Source organism: Carex rostrata, chromosome 24 (genome assembly GCF_964058835.1).
Source record: "Carex rostrata chromosome 24, lpCarRost1.2, whole genome shotgun sequence".
Lineage (NCBI taxonomy): Eukaryota > Viridiplantae > Streptophyta > Magnoliopsida > Poales > Cyperaceae > Carex > Carex rostrata.
The window spans coordinates 4,386,143-4,400,080 of record NC_135941.1 but is presented as its reverse complement, the minus strand read 5'-3'; positions in this window follow the sequence as shown (position 1 = coordinate 4,400,080).

The following is a 13,938-nucleotide window of genomic DNA, read 5'->3' as shown; positions in this document are numbered from 1 at the left end:
CATATATGCTAGCTTGAATTAGCATCTGCTTGGAATAGAACAAGAATTATTCCATTCGCTAATAATTGAAGTATATATGTCATTGCCTCGTATACATGTCATTAAATATAAACTTTATAGGAATTGACTTCTTAATTGGGAAACAATAATTTGAAAAAAAAATTATATGTACGTTGTTTTGAAAAGTAAACGGCAACTACCACCTGTTTCAAAATTTTCTTGGTGCTTTTATTTCTTTGCAGCCGAACATGTATTACCGATTTTTTTTTTTGCAATCTTTATAAAAAAAAAACAAATAATTATTTTTTTTTTATTTTTTTTTTATATTTATCATGTCCGCAGAACCATAGTGTATTAAATATGGCACTAAAGTAAATTAATTCGGTCTTGCATGCATTCTTTTGAAAAAATTTCGCTATATTTACTATGTCCTTAGGTTGGTCTTGTAGGTTTAAACCTACGAGACCAACCTGCAGTGTATTAAATATGACACTAAAGTGTATTAATTTGATCCCGCATGTTAAACCTAAGGGACCAACCTGCTGGTTTTGCAGGTTTAACCTATGAACCTGATAAATATGAAACATTTTAAAAACAATAGTTATTATGTTTATCTTTATTTTTTAAAGATGATGATAAAAATTTAGCATGCATTGTGATAAAAAAAAGTGTTTTTCCTCTTAAACCAATTATTGTCCATAAAAGATATATAGTTGCATTATTCATTTCTAAAAGAGACGTGATCAGTGACCAGGAGCGGAGCCAAATTTACAAATTATGTAGGTCAAACGTAAATGAAAATCAATCATATAAAATTTTCATGTTATGAATGATAATCAATTTTACTGCATCCATAATATTTTGCTCTAAATTATATAAAAACATAAGTACAAAATTTTGATAACATTCTCTCATATCAATTTCTGAAAGTGTAGGCTTGAAAAATTAAACATAAGATTGAGTGTTGAGAAATTAAATATTTTCTCTTTTTAAAATATACAAGGTGAAAAATTATATATATATATATATATATATATATATATATATATATATATATAGGGGTTGTCTAATTTGCTGCTGGCAGCACTTTAGCGAAGTGCTTACGGGATCATATTAGCGTATTTGATGTTCAAACAACAAATCCAAACCGTTAGATGTTTAATCTATATTAAAATCTACTTGGAGACCAAATTTTACATTTTTTGTCATTTTTTACTATTTATTAAGCTGGTTTGAAAACTGCTGCTTTTATTAAATTTCTGAAGCATTGAAAACAACGGTTTTCAAACCAGCTTAATAAATAGTAAAAAAATTCCAAAAATTGTAAAATTTGGTCTCCAAGCAGATTTTATAATATATTGAACATCTAACAGTTTGGATTTGTTGTTTGAACATCAAATACTAAAATATGACCCCGTAAGCACCTCGGTCGAAGTGCTTCCGGTAGCACTGTAGCCAAATCCTATATATATATATATATGAGGAGGGTTAAAATGCACCCTCTTTTTGTGCTCCTAATGTGCACCCTCCCCTCATATTTTCATTTTCAAAGTTCATATAGTCAATTCGAACCTTCCAACATGTTCTTCATATTAAAATATGCTTGGAGACCAAATTTTACATCTTTTAGAAATTTTTTATTAAACTAAACAATAATAAAAAATTCAGTAAAGTGATGATTTAAAAAAAATTCTGAAAAAATAGTAAAAAAATTTCATTTGAAAGGTGAGGAACAAAAGAGAGGGTGTATTTTAAGTTTTTAACCCTCTATATATATATATTGTGCCAGCTCCGTGTTTAATTAGGCAGAGAATGGCATGCCTAACTTTTTTTGATGTTTCCATTTGGAAGTGCTTGGTTGATGTCAAGTGGCTTTTAAGAGAACATGACATTTTCAGTTGGGCCAGAATCAGTTAAGAGGTAGGTCATGTCGTCATGACAACTTTTACATTTCCAATCGTTTTTTTCGTTGCTTCCTATGGTAACGTTGTTTCATCTCTCGCCTCAGTTTTGGCTTCTTATAAATCTCTGTACGTACTTTAGCAGAATAGATATAGACTGTCCGTGTGGCGGGTCACCATCAATTACGACTCGTCATTTATATATTTCTCAAGGCACAGAAGAAATTTTAAGTCTATATTTGAGCCCTAGTCAATGTGTATATGATATATGGTTTTCATTCTAATTATTAATCAAATATTGTTATAATTAAAAAACGGTTAATAGACATTTTGAATAATTATGTCCGCGATTCAATTTTAAAAATAATATTTAAAAGATACTGGAATGTACCTTAAAAAAATGTCTGCAATTCAGTTGTTAATAAAATTCAAGAGATTGAAAGAAAGAAAGAAAACAGGTTGCTTTCTAATCAGAGATACTTGCAAAATTATGCTTGTATGATTTGTCTTGTTATAAAAAATAATTGTACAGAGTATCTGTGAGTCAAAATAGTTAGAAAATACCCGGTGCTATTCTACGTTCTTGTTTTGTGTCTTGTATTTTCGTCAACATGTCACGTTATTAAAATTGCTTTCATTAACAGAAATTATATTTATAAACATTAATTGTGTGATCCGTTATGCTCTCATTAGTGCATTATAGAGTGTAATCGTAGTATTGAAAAGTCATTTGATTATGATAAATAGCACGGTAAATTTTTATTTTTATTTTTTTTAAAAAGGCTTATGTAGATCTCAATATCCACCTTTTTGCGATATTTTTTGCGAAAATTAATTAAACATGCGATGTTTTGCATAGAGACAAGACACATCGTAAAATTGAACATGCGACGTTTTACATGGAGACAAGACACATTGTATGTGTTAGACATATAGCTATCAGAGTTAGTTTTTAATTCAATTTTCAATGATTCATATAGAATCATATTAAAATATTTTCTATTTTCTATTAAATAATACAAAATAAATAATGGTGTCCAGTGCAAGCACATAACAGAAACAGCTAAGACGGATATAACGCAAACAAATGGTGGGGGAGACACAATCCAAAATGTGACACTTTTAGGTAAGGTGACCTATTCAGCTATTCTCTTCCCCAAATCATTCAATCAATGAGGGGTCCATTTCCAAGCGCCAACCTTCAAACCTTGTGTGGTGCCCCACTTGTGCTCCAAATAATGCCATTAGTTTGGATTGGGAAACATTTGAAAAGGCACATCAGATGAGGTTAGAATTAATTGAGGGAAGGTAGTTGGAGGTTGGTAGCTTGATGGCATCACAAACCACAACACAACTAACCTAATCATCTTTCCCTTATGGTGCTCTTTGGATCTTATGTCACTTCTCTATGTAGTCATCTGTGTAGCAGTACAGCAGTGGTTAACCAAACTTGGTTATTTTATATTATTTGTCAAATGTAATGGCAATTGGCAAGTGTGTCGTTAAAAACTAAAAGCTTACTAAGGCATGATTTGTATGCGACTTCTGTTATAATTTCTTTTATTTTAAGAGGAGGTTCAACATGCATATGTTTTTTAATTTTCTAATAATAAAAAATTAAAAATTACATGTTAAAATTAAATAATTAGTTGTAAATTATAATATATATTGTTTTCTCTATGTACACGTTAATTTAATTTTATATGAATTAATAAGTTGAAGATTCAACGTTCAAAATTTATCTACGTCAGTTTATTTTTATAAGCTCTTAATACTAATCAACACAAAATCAAAATATCATGATATTTTATGTGTGCATAAAGAAAATGGGCTGTGGCTAATTTGCTGCCGGCAGCATTTCTGTCGGCAGTGCTGCCGCGTTTTATTTATTTTGTGATATCCAAACAACAAATTCAAACCGTTAGATCTTTAATCTATACTATGATCTACTTGGAGACCAAATTTTACATTTTTTGAAATTTTTTTACTATTTATTAAGCTGGATTGAAAACCGCTGTTTTCAATGCTGCAAAAATTTACTAAAAACAGTGGTTTTCAAACCAGCTTAATAAATAGTAAAAAAATTCCAAAAAATGTAAAATTTGGTCTCCAAGTAGATTATAGTATAGATTAAACATCTAACAGTTTGGATTTGTTGTTTGGACATTACAAAATAAATAAAACGCTGCAGCACCACCGGCAGCAAATTAGCCGGACCCAAGAAAATGATATTGATCGTATTTACGTACGATTTTATTTTGACATTTAAATTTTAAATTTTATATTATTGTAGTTCTAAAATAAAAACATATATCCCTTGTGAATCAAATCAAGATAACACAGTTCGCCATAATATTAGGCCATATAATAGTGCCATAGATGAAGGAGATGATTTTCATTTTCTCCCTTCTAGCGCGAATCCTGCATGGTGTCATAGTAATTAAATAGTAATAGAGTTATGTGTTTCGATCTCAGATGTTTACGTAAAATCAGCAAATACTGTTCGAGACAAGAGTTGGAAATCTCATTTTAACAAGTCCATAATATTTTTTTAAAATTATTTTAGATAATAGTTACTAATTTTTTGGAGTAATTTTCTATTTACTCTTCATAATTAGTGGAGTTTCTTATTTGCTCTTAGAGACTTTAATTTATCTTATTCATCTCTTATATTTTGGATATCTTTCTTACTTACCCCTTGTGTAATTAGTTTCGTATTAATTTTAGTTAAATTAGTAAAAAAGAAATTTAGTTTACCTCTAATTAAGAATTACAAAATCAAAATACTTTTGATTCTTAACTGTAAAATCGGACATTTACCCATCAATACTTTCCTATTTGGATACATATATGTATAAATTTTAAAATTAATTATATTTTATGATCTGATATATTTATTAATATTACCATTTATTTTAAAAGAAAATATGTGTATTCCTCTTATTTAAAAATAATACAGTAAAAAAAGAAATAGCAAAGATAATTTTGACTTTATAATTCTTAATCTAAATTAAGGTTTTTAATAATATAATTAGAATGAACATGAGACTAATTACATGAGGAGTAAAAACGGGATTGCAAGAGTTGAAATATGAATAATATTAATTAAAATCTCTAGAGGTAAATAAAAAATGCACAGTATTCTCAATACATTATACCGACATAATTGCTCTCAGATATTAGTATGTGTTTTCAAAAAATATCACTTAAAATTTATTTTTTTAATAGTGCAACTTAGACACTAAATCTAATTATTTCTTTTATCATGATTATATGTAAGCTTATCAAGAAGTGGGGATGCCAATCATTATTCCAAATAGTAGCTCGATCGGTGGGTCAGGTTCGGGTTACTTATCCTATTATTATATTATCTGAGGTCATTATCTGTTTAATTAATTCGATATATCCAAAATGTTTGCTTTTTTTTTTCTTAGGAATTTCTTATTTTATAAATGGTTTGAAATTGAGAGGGTAACCCGGTGATTTGGAATTTTGCAACTTAAAAATAAAGCACGGGAGACTTCAACTTGAGAATAAAACTCAGTTTGCTAATTGAGGAATAATTTGCAAACTGGGTTTTATTTTTTTCTTCTTCTTTTTTTCCTTTTATTATTTTTTTCTTCTTTTTTTTTTTTTCCTTTAAGAGATATTTGATTAGACTATTCGAGCAGAGAGTAGAACTAGGGTGTTCTTAAGTTCACCAAGTTTCTTGGTAAACTCAAGTCTAAAATTCATCGAATCGGCTTCAAATGATGAATTCAAACCGTTGAAATCCACATACCTTACGAGTGATGCGTCTACGTGTGAAAATTTTAAACATTCGAATTCATTTAGTATAAAGTCAAGCAGTTAAAATTAGAGTGTTAATAAATTAAATTTAATGCATTCATTTTTTGAATTTTTTTTTACCACTTAACTCTATGCAAAATTAATATAAAAATTAAAAAAAATTACATGTAGACTCATCACTCATAAGATAGACAGATTTCAACGGTTCAGGTTCATCGTTTGAGACCGATTCGATAAGTTTTAGACTTAAATTTATCAAAAAAACTTGATGAAATAACACCCTAGTTCTACTCTTGACTATTCTTTAATTACTGCATCTCACATAAGAAATTCAGAGGTTCAAGTGACGTGTATGCATTAAATTGTTATTGTAGGTGACATGCAAACAGATAGAGAATCTAAACTGAAATACCTCAAAAGTTAGTCTTGACACGTCGTAGGACATTGTAATGCCACGTTTTTACACAATTTTAAAATTTATTAGTTTTAAATTTTTAATAGATAATTTCAAATCCTATAAAAATTGAAAACATGACAAAAAAAACATCAACACTAGTACTTCATTTTACAATATTTATGTAATTGTTTCCACGTTTTTTTTTTTCTTTTTTCCAACTTTTAAAATGATCAATTCAAAATCCGATTGTACTGGACGGGTTGACATGTCACGGTGTGACTAAATTTTACGTTTTTTTGTTTTTTTTTTCATTTTTAGCAAATCATGTCACATCGTGTAAAAGAAAATTCTCATGTCATAAAGTTTCACGTGATAGAGTCACGACATGTTTATCAATATATAATATTTATTCTAAGTAAATAAAAATAAATCATAATACAAATATATAAACAATTGTAATTTTGTAATCTTTCCGGGTGCTTTTCTGGCTTACTCTGCACATGGGAGCTCCAAATCCAGTACTGGAGGTTGGCCTTTCCAACTTGTAAAATCTGCCTAACAAAAAAATTAGGTACAAGTAGAACTGTAGAACAGTACAAAGTTCGGTCTATCATGCCACCCAGTACATCAGCCACTAGACAATAAATTTTTGCACCACTTTAAGTAGCACCTTTGTACTCGGCATTTAGACATTCCTTTTTGTGTAATGTATTAATTTAAAAGTGGTGTGGGGAAATCCACCGAAAGCAGCTTAATAAATATTTACTGCAAAAATTGTACAATTTAAACTAACTAATGATACGGAAGTGACTGTTTCAAAATCATGTCTTAATAAATAGTATGTACAAATAATACCGTTATTGCGACATAATCAAGGGCGGAACTAGAAAATTTTGATAGATGAGACTGAAAATTAAAATGTGGTGAGGTGTGATTTAAATTCAAGACCTTTTAACTACAAAATAAAGTTCTATCACTAAATTACAAGTAAACATTTATTTATTATTGAGGAGGCTGGACTATATCGAAAGTTCTGAAAAAATAAAAGTTAATTAAATTCAATATATATAACTAAAATTTTAAGATTATAAATGTGACTTAGTCACCCTTCCATACACTGAGATCTGCCTCTGAAGGCTCTGGACATAACATTTAGTCAACGTACGAAAAAAAATGCTTATGTACCTCCTCTGGTTTTTTTATCATCTAAAAGATATAAAAGTTAATTATTAACTAAATATCATTAGATAAGCGTTCTGAAAATGGGAAAATTAGTAAAATCATAAAGTAAAATACAAATTTACGTCTATAATGTTAGGTACTGTCGATTATCATATATTATTCTCTTTGACAATACCCTATAAAATAAAATATATAAATTATGGGGGGATATCGATTTTTCTTTATGAAATAGAATTAGTTTTAATTATTTTAATAGAACAAGCATCATTTAATTGATTTTTATGAAAAACCGCTCTACCGATTCTATCAGTAGAGGGAGGAATAAGTAGAAATGACCAACACAGATTTCTTAGAACAAAATTTAAATTCTCCCTCCACTGAATCCCTAAGATCATTGGATTTTTTTTTTATAAAAATCAAATCAATAGTGCTTGTTTTATTAAAATAATTAAAATTGATTTTATTTAAAAAAAAACGGAATTATCCTACAAAACCAGTAAGAATATTAACGTTAGTAGTTTTAATCTTTATGTTAATCATAATGCATTATTACATTAAGATAAGATACAGTCTATAGGCTAAGTGGCTAGGCTAATTAGATAAACGAATGTTAATCATATGGCCCTAACTTTTTCTCTGTTTTTTGAGGAAACCCCAAGGCCCTAACTAAGCTGAATTCAACTAAGATGGCCTCGGAAGAAGGGCTCCATGTCATAGGTCAGATTCAATGTGGCTCTTAAAAATACAACAAAAAATATAACGAGTTATGGCACTGCAGAGCTAGAACTGAATCACTGATCATCAGTGACTCGTCACATCATAAGTTGGATTGAACCTGCCATAAAGGATACAGTAACTGTCATGTGCGCCGTGCCACGCTAGTACGCTACTGCCTTAACCGCGGATCCATATCCTACCAGGTTCTGTAGAAGGTACTGTAGAAGATTTTGAGATTCTCTCATCTACTTTGGGATTCGAGCTAGCGCAGGGGCAGTATTATTGGGCCTTGAGATTCGTGTAAAGTTAAAAGGAATGATCCGGATCCACTAGTTATAAAAGATTCCCTCGTCAGGTACTTGGATGTGAATTTCTGCCTAACCTACGTCGAAATCAAAATCCAAGTGAACCAAAATTCTTCCGAACACGAGATAGCTTACCTTTCCCTTAAATGGAATAAATTGATCGATCACCTAATTTAATTTTAAATTATTAGTGTTTGATGGTATAATAAAATGAGTAATGATTTCATTCCCTATTAGAGTCCCCTAACAGTTCATCTGACAATTAACTACTTACGGTAACTATATCTTTCATTCTAGTTAGTCTTTCTAACTGTTTTAACTCCTCTTTTTCTTCCGATCAACAAAAAAAAAAAATTGCACTCTTCATGGCCTTCACAGCCTCCGCCTCTTCTCTTTCTCGGCGTGGTGCACTGTTGAGATCCGGCGAGGAGAGCGTAGTGTACCGTCGAGATCTAGTGGGGAGAGCGTGGTGCACCATTGGAGGGGGTCCATGCTAGCCCAGCGAAGATTGTCAGAGTGCAAGATATATGAATACTTCATTAGTTGGATATGCATACTTCATGTTGTTAGATATAAATATTTCATGTCTACATTAATTAGTTATAAATACTTCATTATTTGTTAGATATGAATATTTTATACCTTCAATATGAATAGTGTTTAATGTCAGGTGTGAATACTTACTATAAAAAAAGATTTTAAGTGAATTGAAGAGATATTAGAAGAGATGTCCCAGAAGAGGTGTCTAATTTTGAATTGTATAAATTATTTCTTATATGTATGAATACTTCATGTTGTCAACATATGAGTACTTCATTTGTTAGATATAAATACTTCATTATTTAGATATGAATATTTCATTGGTTTGATATGAATACTTCATTGTATAGATTCGTTGTAGTGGTCCCCAATTTTGGCAAATGTCACTTTCAGACGGTTGCGATCCCCAATCCAGGCTGTCAAACGTTGTCAGTGGTCCTCCTGGTCATTACTAGTCCCCAAAATTAATGGTCCCCTACAGTTTGTGTTTACATTTGACCAATATTATGGATAATAAGTAAGACTACTTAAGTCCATAGGTATGAATACTATGTCTGTCAACGATGAAAAATCGCATTAGCCCTGCAGGTTGCCGGCAGTTATCTGATGTTCAAGTCAGTTAGTGGTCCCCTGTCGCACGTTTTTTGTCTTTTAGCTCAGGGGACGTTTAGGGGACTGATATGAGGGTATTGTTAGTCGATCTCTAATAAAATAACGTGTCGTAATTAAATTAAGTAGTATTGAAATAAAATATAAAAAATGTGGTTTAAATATTAATACGATATTAGAAAACCAAAATGTTTTTTTCTGTTTATGTTGGAATGTGAAATGGATAATTAGAGTACTAACTATGTAAAAAAAATTCAGATAATCGTCTTAATTTTTTTTTAAAGTACGATATGGGAAAAAGAAAATCAACACAAAGGTAATAGTATACGAGTGAAACTAGTAATATGCATATTATGGATCCTCTGTGCTATCAATATGTATATATATTTTCAAAATTCAAACATTAAAAATGAACTCAGCATGAATATGTACTTTGAGATCAAATTTTATATTTTTTTAGATAGAGAGAAAATTATTTAATATTAAAATTTTGGACCTTTTGAAAGTTTTTTTTTGCAACCCGTCTAAGAAATTGGAAATTATAAAATTGGTCTCTAAATAAATATTTTATGGAGATCATGCTAACACAATTCGATCTATTATATACATATTACCATAGTGTCACTCATAATATATATATTTATGAAAATGCGGAACATCTTTTTTTCTCTTTTTTTTTTTTGAGAAAAAAATGAGGGTCTTATTTTTCATTTGATTTCATATGACAGCAGAAGTTTTGTAACTACATAATAGAAAAAACACATGTTTCCCTAATCAGAATTTCAGTTTGATTTGCACAAATTGCATGAACCTTACATTGGGGCGGAACTAGAAAATCTTGATAGGGAAGAGAGCTAAAAATTAAAATATAAAAATTGTAGCTAGTAGAAATTGAACTCAAGCTCTTCCTAACAATTCATAAACTCTTACCACTAAACTAAAGTAAACGTGTGTTCATTTATAAGGGGGGCTAGACTATATAAAATGTTTAAAAAAATAAAATTTAATTAAATGTTAGTATGTATAATTAATATTTTAAAATTATAAGGATAGCTTAGCCACCTTTTAATTGGCTTTAGATCGACCCTGACCTTACATTTCCTAGAACTGTTTCTTTTGTATTATTTTAGTCCCTTTGGAACAGATCAACGGAAAAGAAAAGAAAAGTGCTTGACTAATGAGAGCTCAGTTGGGAACTTTGAATTAGGTTTGGAGTAGAAAATGACTGATCTTGAACATTTTTTTGGACGATTGAAAATTTAAGCAAGTGGAAATCAAACCAGTCATATATCACTTAAAACAAAGCGAGGTCAACTCCCACTCCAATGGCAAAAGCCTACTCTTTGTGGGCCCTTTGCACAAGGAAATGGTCAAATTACTAGGTTCCATATTTATTGGTTAGAACTTGGAAACAAATACCATTTTAAAATAATGGAAGAGTTCCCCTCCGAAGAGGAAAAGGAAAAGGGAGACTTTTGGTAAAAAGGTTGAATTCATCTTTTGTTTTTTTGTGTTTTGAATTCGTCTTTTGTGTCCACAGAATTATCATGACTCAAAAAAAAATAAAAAAAAAATTGGAGTAGAGCTAGGGTATTCTTAAGCTCGCTGAGTTTTTTTCACGAGCTTAATTTAAAACCTATTAAATTGACTTTAAACGACGAATTCAAGCTATTCATATCGATATACTTCACATGCTATGCATTTATATAAAAATTTTATAATCTTGAATTAATTTAGTATAAACTTTTTCTTATTTCTTAAGATTGTACTAAATTAATTTGAAAATTTATAAATTTTACATATAAAGTAGATCGGTTTGAAATCAATCCAATAAATATTAAAGGTAAGCCCATCAAACGGCTTGATGAACTTAAGAACATACTGGTTCTACTTAGGGCTGTAAATGAGTCGTGTTTGAGCGAGTTACCTCCAACTCGTACTCAGCTCATTTAATAAACGAGTGAGTCAACTCGAGTTAGGATGGTAATAACGAGCTGTAGAGCCAACTGGAATTCAGCTCATTATCAACTTGAGTTGACTCGCAATTCGCTTATAACTCGTTTAACCAGTCAAGTTCTTAGATATTGTTATATACTAGTATGTGTTTATCTATACACAAACAATTGAAATGGCCTAGTAATAGTTTATCTAAATACAAACAATCTAACATATAGATAATATGTCAACTCAAAGCAAACAACAATTTATAATCCAACAATTTTTCATATAACAACTTAGTATAAAAGCACCAGCAATTTTTCATGCAGGAACTTAACAAAAACAATTCAACAAAAACAAACAACTTAGTATCCAACAACTTCATCTTGTCAAAATCATCATCTACTGAACCATCATATTCAGTTATGTAACTCGAGTTATAAATGAACGAGTTGGGCTATGCTCAAACTCAGCTCATTTATTAAACGAGTCAGCTAACTCGAGTTGTAAATAAGCGAGTTAAAACGAACTATTAACGAGCGAGTTGCGAGTTCGAACAATTTTGTATAGCCCTAGTTCTACTCAACACTGTACATATGTCTGACCAATGTCAATAATCAACATATATGACCTGAGAGGGCCACTGAGAAATTGGACTAAGTCTAATTAATTAGTTATGGTCTTAATCATATACATAAGTAAAACAAACTTTATTTATTGTTCTCTGAGAAGGAATTTAGCAGCCTATAGTCAACTTATCTATCATTTTCATGATGCTTGTATAAAAGAAAAGGTTTTCTTATTATTTTTGCTCCAGTAATCTTTTACAGTTTCAATCAAGCTTTGACCAATCAGTCCAAAATCAGAGCCCCTGGGCTTCTATGTTATTTCACTAGTTCAATTAATATTGGTAAACAAAGATGTTGTACTAATTAATTGTTACAAATTCAGCTAGCAAGTAGCAACAGTGCAACACACAAACTCTTTTGACGGTCAAAGTAAGACAACAAAGACTCTTCACTCTCTGTAGTTAGAATTAAGAGACTATATCTACTATCTAGGCATGATGGCTAATTTTTTTAAGTGATTTTAATTATTTTTAAATCAGGTAAAAGAATCCAAAATTTTCAAATAATCTTGATCTTGATTTTTACATACTAATCTTATGATATTTTATACAATTAAATTATCATTTAACATTCATTATTACATATATATTTTTGAAAATTTGAAATTACCTAATGAATGACAATATTTGAAAATCTCACTATTTTTTATACATGTGATACAATTGTAGTATAAATATAGATTGCATCGGAACCGTCAAATCTTAAATCTTAAATTCAAAATTTTGCTTTAGCAATCGTCAACTCCTGTCAAGTGAATGTTCAATCGAGGGATATAATTGTCTACTGAAATAACAGTATCTGATGTCGGTCGAATTTAACAAAAAATGACATGATTTTTTTTTTTTTTTTTTTTTGGGATGCGGCTCTTGAATAGATAAAATTTCTCTCGGTTCCTCTTCTTTGATCTGAGGCACTGTTTTCTTACGCCAACACCATTTATAAATGGCCCACAGAGGCAAGCTGGTTGCAATGTTCGTATTGGGACGCATTAATTGATTGGGCCTACAACCCGATGATAATTGGGCCATGAAAATCCGAAAATTATGTTGAATCATGCAATTGACGTCTGAACGACTGAACCTAATTAAGTGCAAAATTAGCCTCAACTTTAAAAATATAACAATCACGTTTTCATCATTTCGTATTTCCTGTTGACATTTTGCTATTTTTTTTATCCCTAACTAGTATCGTCTCCAAAAAGAATGGCCACATTATTAATTTCAAACTGAAGCAACAAAAAACATTTCACCAGCTTTTGGTGAGAATAAATGAGACATCCGTGATGGATCATAAAAGAGTCATTTTTTCAATCTATATTTAAGATTACACTTTAAATTTTTTTTACGGAAATAATAATAATAAATACAAATAATGGTTCTAACTTTCAACATTTTTTTTTAACATTGAGATATGGGAGAAAACTAATTTAACATTGATGATAATTGTTCCTTTTGACTGCTGATTTCGAGTTGCCTCGTAACAGCCACTCTCACTTATTTTCAAACTCTTTTGCTAAACAACAAATGCACGAGAAATTCATTTTAACTCTTCATATATGCTTGATTTATTTTGTAAGGGAATCATATATGATTTATTGTCGTAATAGAATTATATGTGAACTTAATAAATATTAAATAAATATATCAAGTACTCTTTGAGAATTGTTTATTCGTAAGAGTTTATGCAAATTTAATAAATTGATAATTATAATTCTGTATTTTTTTTTTTACCGAAGAAATAATTACAATTTTGTACTTGGTTACCCTCTCAATCTTCAGTTGTCTTTCCAGACCCAAGCAAATCCAAAGTTATGTCTAATGCTCTGGTTATTTAGTTATGATGTTTTGGTTCATGTAATTGACTTGTTAACCTCAATTAAGTGTGAAAATAGTTTTAACTTTAGAGTTCAAATGTCCTCTTTTTGTACTTTC